The 16764-nt window shown below is 37.0% G+C and overlaps 1 long non-coding RNA gene and 1 other non-coding gene across 2 annotated transcripts in view; one reads left to right on the top strand and one right to left on the bottom strand.

Annotated features, from left to right (window-relative positions):
* Positions 1-16764, top strand: part of LOC137216920 (uncharacterized) — a 162785-nt gene that overhangs the window by 91396 nt on the left and 54625 nt on the right. The window lies entirely within an intron of this gene.
* LOC137217723 (U6 spliceosomal RNA) lies at positions 10640-10742 on the bottom strand. The gene has a single exon (XR_010940225.1). It is a non-coding gene; the product is annotated as a U6 spliceosomal RNA (small nuclear RNA).

Here is a 16764-nt window from a genome sequence, read left to right on the forward strand (position 1 = left end):
TTTTTCCCGGTCTCCCTCCCCTCTAGCTGTGGTGCACTAGCCCCCTTCAGGCTGTGTTCACACAGACAACCCCAGTCCTCTCCCTGGGATCCGACTGAAGCCTGAGCCTCAGCTCCCAGCCCCCGCCCGCCCTGGCGGGTGAGCAGAGAAGCCTCTCAGGCTTGTGAGTGCTGGTCTGCACCACTTCTATGTACGGGAATCTCTCCACTTTGTCCTCCACACCTCTGTGGCTGCGCTCTCCTCCGTGGCTCCGAAGCTTCCCCCCTCTGCCACCCACAGTCTCCGCCCGCTAAAGGGCTTTCTAGTGTGTGGAAACCTTTCCTCCTTCACAGCTCCCTCCCCCTGGTGCAGGTCCCGTCCCTATCCTTTTGTCTCTGTTTTTTCTTTTTTCTTTTGCCCCACCCAGGTATGTGGGGAGTTTCTTGCCTTTTGGGAGGTCTGAGGTCTTCTGCCAGCGTTCAGTAGGTATTCTATAGGAGCATTTCCACATGTAGATGTATTTCTGATGTATCTGTAGGGAGGAAGGTGATCTCCGCGTCTTACTCTTCCACCATCTTGAAGCTCCTCAGACAATGCAATCTTGAAAAAGAGAAACAGAGCTGGAGGAATCAGACGCCCTGATTTCAGACTATACTACAAAGCTACATTACTAAAACAGTATGGTACTGGCACAAAAACAGACACATAGATCAATTGAAGAGGACAGAGAGTCAAGAACCAAACCCATGCACTTACGGTCAATTAATCTCTGACAAAGGAGGCAAGAATATACAATGGAGAAAAGACAGTCATTCAATAAGTGGTGCTGGGAAAACTGTACAGCTACATGTAAAAGAATGAAATTCAAGTATTCTCTAACACCATATATAAAAATAAACTCAAAATGGATTAAAGACCTAGATGTAAGACCAGATACTGTAAAACTAGTGGAAAACATAGGCAGAATACTCTTTGACATAAATCGCAGCAATATCTTTTTGGATCCGTCTCCTAGAGTATTGGAAATAAAAATAAAACTAAACAAATGGGATCTAATAAAACTTAAAAGCTTTTGCACAGCAAAGGAAACATAAACAAAACAAAAAGACAACCTACAGAATGGGAGAAAATATTTGCAAATGATGCACCTGAAAAGGGGTTAATTTCCAAAATATATAAATAGCTCATACAACTTAATATCAAAGAAACCCAACAATCCAAACAAAAAATGGGCAGAAGACCTAAGTAGACATTTCTCCAGAGAAGACATACAAATGGCCAACAGGCACATGAAAAAATGCTCAACATCTCTAATTATTAGAGAAATGCAAATCAAAACTACAATGAGGTATCACCTCTCTCCAGTCAGAATGGCCATATCAAAAAAATCTACAAACAATAAATGCTGGAGAGGGTGTGGAAAAAAGGGAACCATCCTGTACTGTTGGTGGGAATGTCAATTGGTGCAGCCACTATGGAGAACAGTATGCATGAGGGTTCCCTTTTCTCCACATCCTTGGCAACACTTGTTATTTGTTGTCATTTTAAGAATAACCATTCTGACATGTGTGAGGTGATCTCTCATTGTGGTTTTGATTTGCATTTCCCTGATGATTACTGATGTTGATCACCTTTTCATGTGTCTGTTAGCCATTTGTATGTCTTCCTTGGAAAAATGTCTGTTCAGGTCTTCTGCCCAATTTTAATCAGGTTGTTGTTTTTGAAGTTTTGTGGTGTATGAGTTCTTCGTATATTTTGGATATTAACCCTTATCGTTTTATGGCTGAGTAATATTCCTGTGTGTGTGTGTGTGTGTGTGTATCTCATATTTTCTTTATTCATTTGTCTGTCATGGACACTTAGATTGTTTCTATGTCTTGGCTACTATAAATAATGCTGCAATGAACATGGGGGTACATATATCTTTTCAATTTAGTGTTTTCATTTTCTTTGGATAAATACCCAGAAGTGGGACTGCTGGATCATATGGTAGTTCTGTTCTCAGCTTTTTTTGAGGAACCTCCATACTGTTTTCCATAGTGACTGCACCAATTAAATTTTACAGTCTTACTGAGAAATGAAAATGCACACTAAACATCATTTCTGTTGGCTGAAGGCCATCAGGGGTGATTTACTGAATTTTTCACTCTTATCTAGATACTTTGATGTCATACAGTTACTTGAGCAGAAAAACTGATTCCTCTTTCTGTGCTCCCAGCTCCCAAGAAAAATTTCAATATATTTCCTTAATAAATCACCCAAAGAAATGCTTGTATATTTCAGGCAGACTATTTAATTTGCACATGGATAAAAATTTGATCTTAATAAGATTCTCTCCCTCTTCAAAACTCAAGTAGGATATATTAGGATAGTTCTCCTACATGTAGATTTCAAAATAATTTGTCAGTGGGGGACCTGTCAAATATTTTGGAGAGAAATTGAATAGCAATTGACTTTAAACCCATACAGACATTTTCTCCAATTAGTGTCTGCTGCCTGGAAGTGCCATGCAGCTCAAGGTGTTGACTTCACTGTACTTTTATGTTTTTGAATACTGTAATCAAACCATCTGTCATAAGGATAGAATGTCATCTGATACCCTTCTTCACTGTGTAATTGTTACTAAATCTTGGGAATAGAGTGCAAAATGTATTAAGGATATGACTTGAAATTATTTTTTGAAGGGTAATTAATAGGTTTATTGTCCTATTCAAGGAAGTATCTCATAATGTCATGTGGGTCAAAGCTTGTCAAGGCTTCTTTTTAATACAAGCTCTTATGGAATTATGCATGACAAAAAGAGTAGACTTTGTAGAAGAAATCAGATTGAAATGTTTTATAAGAATTAGATTTTCTAACTATGCTTTTATGTTAGATTTTGTAGATAATTAATAGGAATAATGCCTACTTTTGATACACACACATCCGTTTGTGTGTGTGTGTGTAGATAAATACAATTGCAAGAATCCATTTGAATTTTATATAAATCTCAACTAGTAAGGGTAAGTTATAATTTGCTACAGTAAAAAATGATCTCAAAATCTCAGTACTTAAAACCACAAAAGTTTATTTTTCATTCATAATACAGGTCCAGTGTGCATTGCCAAAGGCTTTTGCTCATTGTAGTTATTCAGGACCTATTTTCATGGAGACACCCCATCAACGTATGCTTTCACATATGCTGCAGTACAGGAAGAGTTGGGCTGGAGAGTTGAGCATCAGCTTAATAGTGATTCCTGCCATGTCTGTTTACATTTGATTAGCCACAGTGAGTCATATGGCTTTATAACTTCAAGGGCCAGGGAAAGTGAAATCCTACCATAAGCCAGATATTAGGAAACTTGATATCATGAACACTAGTGTTTGTTTAGCTCACTGACATGAAACGTATTATTTTTATTCTATTTAGTATGAGATAACCACATGAGAAGTCCGAAAAAAATGGTAGTGCTACTGATTTTAAAATTATTTTTACATTATATTATTTGGCACATTCATGAAGCAGTGTATGGGGAAAAGCTAAATTGGGGGTCAAAAACAGAGGTTTTAATGTTGGTTCTCCCACACACTTTCTGGAAAATTCCCATGTGAATTTTAGCATCTGGTTCTCATTTAAAAAAAAAAATATGGACTTGGCATTTTGACAGGGATTCCATTGAATCTATAGATGGTTTTGTTGAGTAGTAGTGCTGTATTAATAATATTAATTCTGGGGCTTCCCTGGTGGCGCAGTGGTTGAGAGTCCACCTGCCGGTGCAGGGGACACGGGTTCGTGCCCCGGTCCGGGAGGATCCCACATGCTGCGGAGCCGCTGAGCCTGCGCGTCCGGAGCCTGTGCTCCGCAACGGGAGAGGCCACAACAGTGAGAGGCCCGTGTACCGCAAAAAAATAAAATAAAAAAAAATAATAATATTAATTCTTCCACCCCCATGAACATAGAGTGACTTTCTATTTATTTATCTTCTTTGGTTTATTTCAACGATATTTTATTGTTTTCAGTATATGTCTTCAACATTCTGAGGAGTCTGGCTCCTGCCCAAAAGCCTCTGTGTGATTTTTCATATCCAACCATAGCAATTACATAGGTTTTACCCGGCAGGTCTCACGGGTGGAATGCTGCCCTTCCCACACCAGACTTCATGCACAGCCAATGAATTCCAGTCTCTGAGGGAAATTGCAGTCAAGGACTCAAGTCCATCTGGCCTGTCATACTCTTCTTTACGTATTTGCATTCCCTGGCAAGTGCCCTCATTCCTAGGTGTGTCTTTATCTCAGGACACTGGCTAAGGTTTCTTCATGTAAGTAACCCTGTCAAAACCTCCTTATCAGGGAAGAAGTGGAAAACCTTAAAGACACTCTTCCTTATTCTAATTCGGTACTCAGAATTATTTTACCCCTAGCCATCCGTCTCTCTCTTCCCATGGTCTCTGGTTTCATAAAACTGCAGGAGCCTTTTGTTCCATACTCCCTTGAGAATGGGATCACACCCATGTCTTTGCTGGCCACCTGAGCCTTGATGAGTGTGCCATTCCATGGGGGAGAATGAATCAGGGGAAAGTCAGTGTTTTCTTAGGTTAGACTTTTTCTTTATGCCATCACAGTATGTGATTAAAGATTTCACTGTTACTTCCATTTTAGCTTATTGCTTTATTCCGCTACTCTGACACCAGACAGATGAGCTCTTTCCAGCTCAGCTGAGCTCCTAACAACTCCTAGTTTAAAAGTATTCCTAAGTGGGGCTTCCCTGGTGGCGCAGTGGTTGGGAGTCTGCCTGCCGATGCAGGGGACACGGGTTCGTGCCCCGGTCCGGGAGGATCCCACATGCCACGCAGTGGCTAGGCCCGTGAGCCATGGCCGCTGAGCCTGCACGTCCGGAGCCTGTGCTCCACAACGGGAGAGGCCACAACAGTGAGGGGCCCGCGTACCGCAAAAAAAAAAAAAAAGTATTCCTAAGTATTTTATTATTTTCAATGCTATTATAAATGGATTTATTTCCTTAATTTTATTTTTGGATTATTCACTGCTCTTCTACAGAAATACAACTGATATTTATATGTGGATTCTGCGTCTTTCAAATTTGCTGAACTTGTTTATTAACTCTACTAATTTTTGTATGGATTTTTAGGATTTTCTATATATAAGATCATTGCATCTGTGAATAGAGGTGGTTTTATTCCTTTCTTTTAGTCTGGCTGTGTATTATTTCATTTCTCACATAATTTTTATGGCTAGAACTTCTAGTATATTGTTGAAGTTAAGTGGCAAGAACAGACATCCATGTCTTATTTTGGATCTTGGAGGGAAAATATTTAATTGTTTTATCACAGTGATGTTAACTGTGGGTTTTTCATAGATGCTGTGTGTCATGTTGAAGAAGTTTCTTTTTAATTCTAGTTTAAATGATTTTTTATCATGAAGGAGTGTTGAATTTTTGTCAAATGCTTTTTCTGTTTCTATTGAGATGATTATGTGGTTTTTGCCTGTATTCATTTATATGGTGTATTACATTAATTGATTTTCATATATTAAATCAACCTGTATTCTTGGAATAAATTCTACTGGTCATGGTGCTTAATTCTTTTATGTATTGCTAGGTTTGGCTTGTTGGTGTATTGTTGATGATTTTTGCATCTATATTTATAAGAGATTAGTCTTTTGTTGTACTTTCTTTTGGTATTTGTGTGTAGTTTTGGTATCAGGGTAATTATAGCCTCATAGAATGAGTTGGCAAGTGTTCATTCCTCTTTTTGATTCCTGGAAGGTTTTGTAAAGAATTAGCATTTATTATTCTTTAACTGTTTGGTAGAAATTGTAAGTGTAGCCATCTTGGCTTGGGCTTTTATGTATTGGGATTTTTTTGCTACTTATTTAATCTCTATACTTTTTACAGGTCTATTCAGATTTTCTATCTATTTTTGAGTCAGTTTTGGTAGTTTGCATGTTTAAAGGAATTTGTCCTTTTTATCTAGGTTGTCTATATCGACATACAAATATTCATAGTGTTATCTTGTAATCCCTTTTATTTCTTAATGTCGGTAGTAATGTCCCTACTTTCATTTCTAATTTTAGTAATTTAACACTTCTCTATTTTTCTTCATCACTTTATCTAATGGCTTGTCAATATTGGTGATCTTTTCAAAGAACTATCCTTTGGTTTTGTTGATTATTGTTTTTTTATTTTTTATTTGATTTAGCTACACTCTAATCCTTTTTGTTTCTGTCCTTCTGCTTGCTTTGTTTAGTTGCTCCTCTTTTTGTAGCTCCTTAATAAAGGTTAGATATTTTTATTGTAGTAAAAAGCACATAACATAAGATTTACCATCGCAACCATTTGTAAGTGTACAGTTCAGTAGCATTATGTATTTTCACGTTGTTGTGAAACATCTCCAGAAAATTTTCATCTTGCAAATCTGAAACTGTATACCCAGTAAACAACAACTTCCCTCCTTCCCCTCCCCTCAGACCCTGGCAAACATCATTCTACTTTCTTTTTCTATGAATTTCACTACTTCAGATACCTCATGTAACTGGAATCATGCAGTATTTGTACTTGCACTTTGGTTAGAAACTGGACATTTTGACTATTATAATGTGGCAACTCTGCAAATCACATTTTCCTCCCTTCCCAGGGTTTATTGTTGATGCTTGTTATAGTCGTTTTTTGTTTTGTTTTGTGATTTTTATGAACAAATTTCATCAATTCTATATTATTTGTTTTATGTTATTACTGAAGTCCCTTTTCCATTAATTTAGTGGTGAGCTAGTTACTGAACAGAGATTTTCTAAATGTCTGGAACCCAGTAAATCTACCAATCTTTGCAACTTGGCTCTGCGTGAGCGTTGGGGCATACCTTCAGTGCTCAGCAAGGAGTTTACAATTCTGCCTTAAACTTCAATTCCTATTTGCACAAACCCTGAAGTTTAGTGATAAGTAGGAGCTTAGAACCCTCTCACATCTTTTATGAGCATGTACCCAGCCCTGGCATACACATGACCTTCTAGATTTCCAGGAATATGTGGAACCTTTTCAAAGTCCTTATTTCCCAAAGCATCTCATTCCCTAGCCTTCTCTCTCAACATTTTGGTTAGAGTATTTTTTGCCCCAACTGGTGTTAACTCAAGAAGTAGCAGCTAATACATTTGCTTTTAAATGTTTTCCACAGGTGTCCCCTCCGCCTTGGTAGCTGCCTTAGCCTTTAGAAAGTTCCAAGTTAGGCTAAATAAAGACAAGTCCTTTGATACAACCCTTCAGGGACCCACAAAATGAGTCCAAACTAACAACCACATTTTTCTTTTAGAATAAGGTCCATTTTGCTCTCTTTGGTATAACATACCTGTACTGGTAATCACAGCTATTGTCGTCAAGGCCACTGCTATACTGAGAAGGTGGGGATGGTTACCAGGATAAGTCAAAATACCATGAAGTTCTTTTACTAAGATTCAGCTATCTTTTCTTGATTGTTTCCCTGGTTGCTATAAGGTTTGGATTAGAGTCTACAGTTCCAAAAGAGTTTGACAGTTTTGTCAATTTATTTATTACTTTTGTGGAAGGATAAACTTTTGGATTTCCATGATTTGCCATTTTCACTGTCGTCATTTTAAAAAATTGACTATGCCTGTCTTTAGTGTAAAATGCTAGGTATATATGTATGTGTGTGTATATATCGATACATCATTTTTTACACTTGTTTCTTTTACAATCTGATGTTTTCTGATTAATATATTTTTGAGAAATGCCTCACAATTTCTAGTCTGCTGATAATACTATTCCTCGTGCTATAGTGCTGTTACCAATTTATTAATTCCTCATACCTCATCATTATTACAAAGGATTTTGGAGAAAGTATATGCTCAGTCCACTATCTTGAACTAAACACCTAATGTTATTGAATATGGTGAGAATATATAGAACATAATAAATTCTAAAGGCAATTAGAGATATCCTTTTATCTTTTATTTGCACTACATTAAGTACTGTTTAAATCTATTAAAAACCCTTTTATTCTTAGTTTACTATTTTTATTCTTTATTATTCCTAGACATTTTCTAAATAAGGAAAATGTGTTGTTTTTCATCAAATGCCTATTCAGAATATTAATGACCATATTTTTGTCTATTTCCTTGATCTAATGAAATGAAGGATTATATTATACTAATATTTTAACATCTCAGTTTGTACTAGTCTATATTGTAGTATTTCTTTCAATTTACTGCAATATTTATTTTACTGGGGCTTACTTTAGAATTTTGGCATTTATAATTTGAGATTGTTATGAAATTTACTATTTTTAAAAGTGATCATTACAAAATTTTATTGTGTTATGATAGGTTTATATAACACTTTGGAAATCTTTCTCCAATATAGCAAATTTTAAAAAACCCTTATTGAGCATCTATTAAGTAAAATAAAAGAGATCAATGGGATCACTGTGAGGGGCAGGGAGCCTTGAAGACTAAGAGTGGAGCTCATATGTCATGTATATACTGCCTTAAATTTTTTTAATATGATTAAAAATGAAACATTGAAAAAATAAATAGGTAAAATGAATTGAAAGAATCTGTTCTTTTGAAACTTTGAAAACACCCATATTTTTAAAAGTTTGTCAAATGCATTTTAGAGTAATTTTGTCATATTAAAAAAAATGTTCTAGGTCATTGGTTTATTCAGGTTTCCTCTTTTTTTGCCCATTTGCATTTTCCTGTGCATATATTTGCACATCTCATTAACTTATTCTTTAAAAAATGCCATGTCTCTTTCGCTTGATTTCACAGTCATTTTCTTTAATATTTAGATTTTCTCCACTTTTTTTTCAAGTTGATATAATTTTATTTTTTTTTAATTTTTATTGGAGTACAGTTGATTTACAATGTTGTGTTAGTTTCTGATGTACAGCAAAGTGAATCAGTTAAACACATATCCACTCTTTTTTTTTTTTTTTTTAGACTCTTTTCCCATTTAGGCCATTTATTGAGGTAACGTTGGTTTATAACATTATGTAAGTTTCATATATACAACATTATATTTCTACTTCTATATACCCTGCAGTGTGCTCACCACCAAAAACTTCATTTCCATCCATCACCGTACAGTTGTTCCCCTTTACCCATTTAGCCCTCACCCCACCCCTTCCCCTCTGGTAACCACTGCTCTGTTCTCTATATCTACATGTTTATTTTTGTTTGGTTTGTGCAGTTATTTCATTTTTTGTTTGTTTTTTATATTCCACATATGAGTGAAACCATATTGTGTTTGTCTTTCTCCATGTGACTTGTTTCACTTAGCATCATACCCTCAAGGTCCATTGATGTTAGGATTTTATTTCTTTGGTTTCAATTTTACTGTTTTGAAAAGAAAAAAATAAGAAATATCTCATTATTAATATACTCTAATTTCCCCTCTTGTACATTAATTGTTGCTTTTATTATTTTACACTCCTTAGTTTTGCTTTTGTTGTTTATCCACTGTTGCCACTTCCAGGTCCCCCTGACATTTTGGTCACCTCCTTGAATTTGTTTCATAATACTTGGGCCCATTTTAGAGTTAATGTAATCTCTGATGGCCTACCTGATCTTTAGGTCCCGGCCATCTCTGATTTGACCCATGAGCCTGGACAACATTTAATGGCTCATGACTTTAAGAATAATAAAGAATTCAACTTACCTATTGAGATGATCTATGATTTTTTATTCTTCAATTTGTTAATATGGTGTATCACATTGATTAATTTGTGTGTACTGAAGAATCCTTGCATCCCTGGGATAAACCCCACTTGATCATGGTGCATGACCCTTTTAATGTGCTGTTGGATTCTGTTTGCTAGTATTTTGTTGAGGATTTTTGCATCTATATTCATCAGTGCTACTGGCCTGTAATTTTCTCTTTTGGGGACATCTTTGTCCGGTTTTGGTATCAGGGTGATGGTGGCCTCATAGAATGAGCTTGGGGGTATTCCTCCCTCTGAAATTTTTTGGAAGAGTTTAAGAAGCATAGGTATTAGCTCTTTTCTAAATGTTTGATAGAATTCCCCAGTGAAGGTATCTGGTCCTGGAGTTTTGTTTGTTGGAAGATTTTTAATCATGGTTTCAAGTTCATTTCTTGTGAATTGGTCTGTTCATATTTTCTATTTCTTCCTGGTTCAGTCTTAGAAGGTTGTACTTTTCTAAGAATTTGTCCATTTCTTCCAGCTTGTCCATTTTATTGGCATATAGTTGCTTGTAGTAGTCTCTTGTGATCCTTTGTATTTCTGCTGTGTCAGTTGTAACTGTTCCTTTTTCATTCTAATTTTATTGATTTGAGTCCTCTCCCTTTTTTTCTTGATGAATCTGGCTAAAAGTTTATCCATTTTATTTATCTTCTCAAAGAACCAGATTTTAGTTTCATTGATCTTTGCCATTGTTTTCTTCATTTCTATTTCATTTATTTCTGCTCTAATCTTTATGATTTCTTTCCTTCTACTAACTGTTTTTTGTTTGTTCTTTCTCTAGTTACTTTAGGTGTAAGGTTAGGTTGTTTATTTGAGATTTTTCTTGTTTCTTGAGGTAGGATTGTATTGCTGTAAACTTCCCTCTTGGAACTGCTTTTGCTACATCCCATAGGTTTTGCATCATCATGTTTTTGTTGTCATTTGTTTCTAGGCATTTTTTGATTTCCTCTTTGATTAAAAATGTGGAATGCTTCACGAATTTGCATGTCATCCTTGTGCAAGAGCCATGCTAGTCTTCTCTGTATCATTCCAATTTTAGTATATGTGCTGCCAAAGCAAGCATGATTCTGTTTCTTGTTTGTTCCTCTCTTTTTCTTTTTGTTTTTCTTTTCTGTGGTTTGTTTGCTTTTATTTTATGCTTGTGTTCTCTTATTTTTGTTTTTTTAATGTATTATATGTTTTTTGATTTGTGCTTACCCTGTTTTTCAAGTATGTTATCCCCTTCCCATATCTACTTGCTTTAGACTGATAGTCATATAACATTCCAAAAAAGAAAACAAACAGGAATCTACATTTTCTTACTCTGTTCTCCCACAGTTTTATGATTTTGATATCTTCCTCTTCTACGTCTTCATTTTTATTCTTTTGCTTTTCATGTGGTTATCATCGTTTTCACAAAAATATTTTGACTTTTTATTTTAATCTGGCTTATTTAAGTGATTTACTTTCCAATTGTGATTTTCTCCTTCCTATAAATTCTTGCTGCTTTTCTATTTAGAGAAGACCTGTTAGTATTTCATTTAGGACAGGTTTAGTATTGCTGTATTCTTTCCAGTTTTGCTTGTCTGAGAAATTCTTTCCCTCCATCTAGTCTAACTGATATCTTGCTGGTTAGAGTATCCTAGGTTGCAGATTTTTCCCTTTTAGAACTTTGAATATATCTTGCCACTCCCTTCTTGCCTGCAACGTTTCTATAGAGAAATTAGCTTATAGCCTTATGGGGGTTCCCTTGTAATTAACTATTTGTTTTTCTCTTGCTGCCTTTAAATCCCCTTTTTATCTTTAACTTTTACCATTTTAATTATAAAAGGTTTTGGTGTAGGTCTGTTTGGGTTCATCATTTTTGACACTGTCTATGCTTCTTGTACCTGAATATCTGTTTCCTTCTTTAGGTTTGAAAAGTTTTCAGTCATAATTTCTTCAAATACATTTTTGATTCTCTCCTTCTGGAATCCCTATTATGCGTAGATTTGCACACTTTATATTATCACATAGGTCTCTTTTATATTGCTTTCATTTTTTTATTCATTTGGCTTTCTATCTGCTCTTCTATTGATATCTTCCAGATCAGTTATTCATTCTTCTGCATTATTCATTCTGCTATTCATTGCCTTTAGCTCAGCTTTCATCTCAGCAAATGAGTTTTCTAATTTTTCTTGGCTTCTCTTTATAGATTCTAGTTCCTTTTTATAGTAATCTGCATTTTTGCTGATGGCTTTTTTTTAAATTCCTTCAGCGTTTTTATTGTCTGTTAGACTGAAGAAGAGGTCTGTTTCATTGTTTGTTCTTTCACGGGAATTCTCTTGGTCTTTTAACGGGGAGTGGTTCCTCTGCTTCTTCATTTTACTTATATTTCTCTTAACTGTGGTCTTGGACGGCTATTTATATGTGGGAGTATCCCTGTGTAGGCTGTGTGGCTGAATATTTTTGGTGTAAAGCCTGTTATTAGTATGGATGCCTGCTGCCTGTTTCCTCAGCATGTGCTAGCCATTATCATCTCCCTGATAGAAGGTGTGCCAATGCAGTGGCTGGTGCCTACTCCCAGAGCTCTCAGCAGCAGCAGAGGCTCACACATGCCCCCAGAGCCTGTGATGGTGGTGGTTGACACCCTCTCCCAGAGCTCATGTAGGTGGCGTCCTGCTGCCTGAGAGGGCACATGTAGGGAAAGAGGCTGCTATGGTGGCTCCCACCCCTGCCCTCACACACCTCCCCCCAACAGTGGCATCTTGCTGCTATGGCAGGCCCAGGCTTCCTCTGTGTACACCTTCGGTTGTGGCCACACCAGACAGCCAGCCCCAGTACTCTCCCTGCATCTTACTGCTGAAGCCCAAGCTTCAACACCCAGCCCCCCTACCCACACTGGTGGACATGCATCTCATGCTGGGGAACGTAGGGTGGCAGTACCGACCATCTGTGCAGGTCTGTCTTCATTGTGCCTGCCACAATCCAGTTGCTGCGCTCTCCTCTGAGGCTCTGAAGCTTCCCCTCCGATCCGACTGATCTCCCTACTGGTGAGGGAGATTCCCAGGGTGCAGAAACGTTTCTTCTTTCACAGTTTCCTCTCAGGAGTGCAGGTCCTGGCCCAGTTCCTTTCTTTCTTTTTTTTTTTTCTTCTTTTTTCCTACCCGGTTATGTGGAGATTTTCTTGCCCTTTCAGAAGTCTGAGATCGTCTGCCAGCATTCAATAGATATTCTGTGAGAATCATTCCACGTGTACATGTATGTCTGATGTATTTGTGGGAGTAGGTGAGCTCCCTGTCCTACTACTCTGCCATCTTGATCACTCCCACGGGAAGTTGTTTCACTCTTGAATAGTGGCCTCCTCTGTGGCATGTATTCTTTTCCGTTTGTCTTTTGTCTGTCACTGTGTATAATATACAGTGTTTAATAAATACTTTTAGCACAATTGAATAAATAAATATGTTTTTCCTTAGGCCTATCCTCTGGGAGAACATTTCTTCAACAATCAGAGTTATTATTTGCAACTAGTTCTACTTCATAAATTTTTAAGAGTAGATTATTTTTTGGGGAGGTCAAGACGGCAGAATAGAAAGACTTGGAGTTGGCCTCTCCACACAAGTACATAGGACTACATCTAAAAATTGAACAATTCTCACAGAACACCTGCTGAACACTAGCAGAGGACCTCGAACACCTAAAAGGACAAGAAAAATCCCCATGCAACTGGGTAGGATGAAAGAAAGGAAAAGAGGAAACAGGATGGGACATGCATCCCTGTGGAGGGATCTGAAGGAGAGGTTCCCACACTCAGTGAAGCCAAGTCACTGGCAGGGAGATCATCTGGGACAGAGACGGAGTTTCAGGGACTCAGAGGAGAGTGCAGCAACTGGTCTGTGGCAGGACAGAGTGAGACCTATACAGACAGTCCATGCCCCAACCCTGCATGCCCCAGCCTGAGAAGGGTGTCTGCTGGTGTGGAAGGGGGGCTGGTTGCTGGAATGTGGGGTATGTGTAACTTAATGTATCATTTAAAGCTTGTGTTTCCTTTATTTTCATTTTTGGATAATCTGTCCATTGGTGAAAGTGGGGTGTTGAAGTCCCCTACTATGATTGTGTTACTGTCTATTTCCCCTTTTATGGCTGTTGGTATTTGCCTTATGTGTTGACGTGCTCCTCTGTTGGGTGCATAAATATTTACAGTTGTTATATCTTCTTCTTGGATTGATCCCATGATCATTATGTAGTGTCCTTCTTTGTCTCTTGTAATAGTCTTTATTTTAAAGTCTATTTTGTTTGATATGAGAATTCCTACTCCATCTTTCTTTTGATTTCCATTTGCATGGAATATCTTTTTCCATCCCCTCACTTTCAGTCTGTATGTGTCCCTAGGTCTGAAGTGGATCTTTTGTAGACAGCATATATATGGGTCTTGTCTTTGTATCCATTCAGCCAGTGTATGTCTTTTGGTTGGAACATTTAATCCATTTACATTTAAGGTAATTATCGATATGTATGTTCCTATCACCATTTTCTTAGTTGTTTTGCATTTGTTATTGTAGGTCTTTTCCTTCTCTTGTGTTTCCTGCCTAGAGAGGTTCCTTTAGCATTTGTTGTAAAGCTGGTTCGGCTGTGCTGAATTCTCTTAGCTTTTGCTTGTCTGTAAAGGTTTTAATTTCTCTGTCAAATCTGAATGAGATCCTTGCTGGGTAGAGTAATTTTGGTTGTAGGTTTTTTCCTTTCATCACTTTAAATATGTCCTGCCACTCCCTTCTGGCTTGCAGAGTTTCTGCTGAAAGATCAGTTGTTAACCTCATGGGGATTCCCTGGTATGTTATTTGTTGTTTTTCCTTTGCTGCTTTTAATATTTTTTCTGTGTATTTAATTTTTGACAGTTTGATTAATATGTGTCTTGGCGTGTTTCTCCTTGGATTCATCCTGTATGCGACTGTCTGCGCTTCCTGGCCTTGATTAACAATTTCCTTTCCCATATTAGGGTAGTTTTCAACTGTAATCTCTTCAAATATTTTCTCTGTCCTTTTCTTTTTCTCTTCTTCTGGGACCCCTATAATTAGAATGTTGGTGCATTTAATATTGTCCCAGAGGTCTCTGAGACTCTCCTCCATTATTTTCATTCTTTTTTCTTTGTTCTCCTCTGCAGTAGTTATTTCCACTATTTTATCTTCCAGGTCACTTATCCGTTCTTCTGCATCTGTTATTCTACTATTGATCCTTTGTAGAGAATTTTTAAGTTCATTTATTGTGTTGTTCATGATTGTTTTTTTGCTCTTTAGTTCTTCTAGGTCCTTGTTAAACATTTCTTATATTTTCTCCATTCTATTTCCAAGGTTTTGGATCATCTTTACTATCATTATTCTGAATTCTTTTTCAGGTAGACTGCCTATTTCCTCTTCATTTGTTAGGTCTGGTGGGTGTTTACCTTTCTCCTTCATCTGCTGTGTGTTTCTCTGTCTTCTCATTTTGCTTAACTTAACTGTGTTTGGGGTCTCCTTTTCGCAGCCTGCATGTTCGCAGTTCCCGTTGTTTTTCCTGTCTGCTCCCAGTGGCTAAGGTTCGTTCAGTGGGTTCTGTAGGATCCCTGGTGGAGGGGACTAGTGCCTGTGTTCTGGTGGATGAGGCTGGATCTTGTCTTTTTGATGGGCAGGTCCACGTCTGCTGGTGTGTTCTGGGGTGTCTGTGGACTTATTATGATTTTAGGCAGCCTCTCTGCTCATGGGTGGGGTTGTGTTCCTGTCTTGCTAGTTGTTTGGCATAGGGTGTCCATCACTGTAGCTTGCTGGTCATTGAACGAAGCTGGGTCTTAGCGTTGAGATGGAGATCTCTGGGAGATTTTCGCAGTTTGATATTACGTGGAGCTGGGAGGTCTCTGGTGCACCAGTGTACTGAACTCGGCTCTCCCACCTATGAGGCACAGCCCTGATGCTTCACTGGAACACCAAGAGCCTGTCATCCACATGGCTCAGAATGAAAGGGAGAAAGAAAGAGAGAAAGAGATAAAATAATTTAAAATAAAGCAGTTATTAAAACAAGAAACAAAAATTATTTTAAAAAATTTTTATGTAATTAAAAAAGAAGAACACCAAACCAAAAAACAAATGCACAAATGATAATAAGTGCTGAAAATTATACTAAGAAAAAAAAAAAGGCAGAACCGTAGGACAAATGGTAAAGGCAAAGCTATACAGACAGAATCACACACAGAAGCATACACATACAAACTCACAAAGAGAAAAAGGGAAAAAAATATATATATATATTTTTTATATATATATATATATATATAAAATATATATATATATTTTTTATATATATTTCTGGAAATATATATATATATTTCCAGAAACATGGGACAAAGTAAATTTGTCCCATGTTTCTGGAAATACAAATGCATCATATAAATATACAACTCTGAAGTGGTTGAGTGTAAAAGAGAATATGACAAAATATGTTAATTCCAAATTAATTAGAAAATGAAACATACTGCACATTGTTATCTTTTCATTTTCTTTCTAGTTTGGCATTTCATTTATTTATTATTTGAAATGTGTAGTTATTTTCAGTAACGTGTACCTACTTTGAAATCTAAAAGTAAAAGAGGAGAAGAGCCAATTTTAGAAATAACCCAACACATTCCCTTAGAATGATTCCCAATACATAAATACACATAGTGGGAAAGTGCCACAACCAAAGAAGTAAACTCAGATGTTACTGATTTCATGAAGCATTTCTCCAAATCTACAACCATGTCTCAATCCCTATGTGAAAGCCTTGGTATTTGAAGTTGGCACTGTTTATGGATATCTCCTTGCTTTGCTGTTTCACTCTGCTTTCGAACCAAGGAAGAACAGATTCTAACAATTTTCATTTTCCTGACACTGCCCAGTCTTGACTACAGGTAAGTTCAACAAACTAAATTCTGCTACCTCAGCAGCAGCCAACTCATGGGAATCTGCTGTCATTACAAAAAAAGTTAGACTGTATTAAGAGCTACAAATATGACTCTGTCCTCCTCAGAAATAGAGTTGCTGGTGTAGAACATCATTAAATGCATCTTAATAATAATTTATTATTAACTGTTTTCTATGTAGATTTCAAGGAGTGA

The sequence above is a fragment of the Pseudorca crassidens genome, chromosome X, assembly GCF_039906515.1.
Source record: "Pseudorca crassidens isolate mPseCra1 chromosome X, mPseCra1.hap1, whole genome shotgun sequence".
Classification (NCBI taxonomy): domain Eukaryota; kingdom Metazoa; phylum Chordata; class Mammalia; order Artiodactyla; family Delphinidae; genus Pseudorca; species Pseudorca crassidens.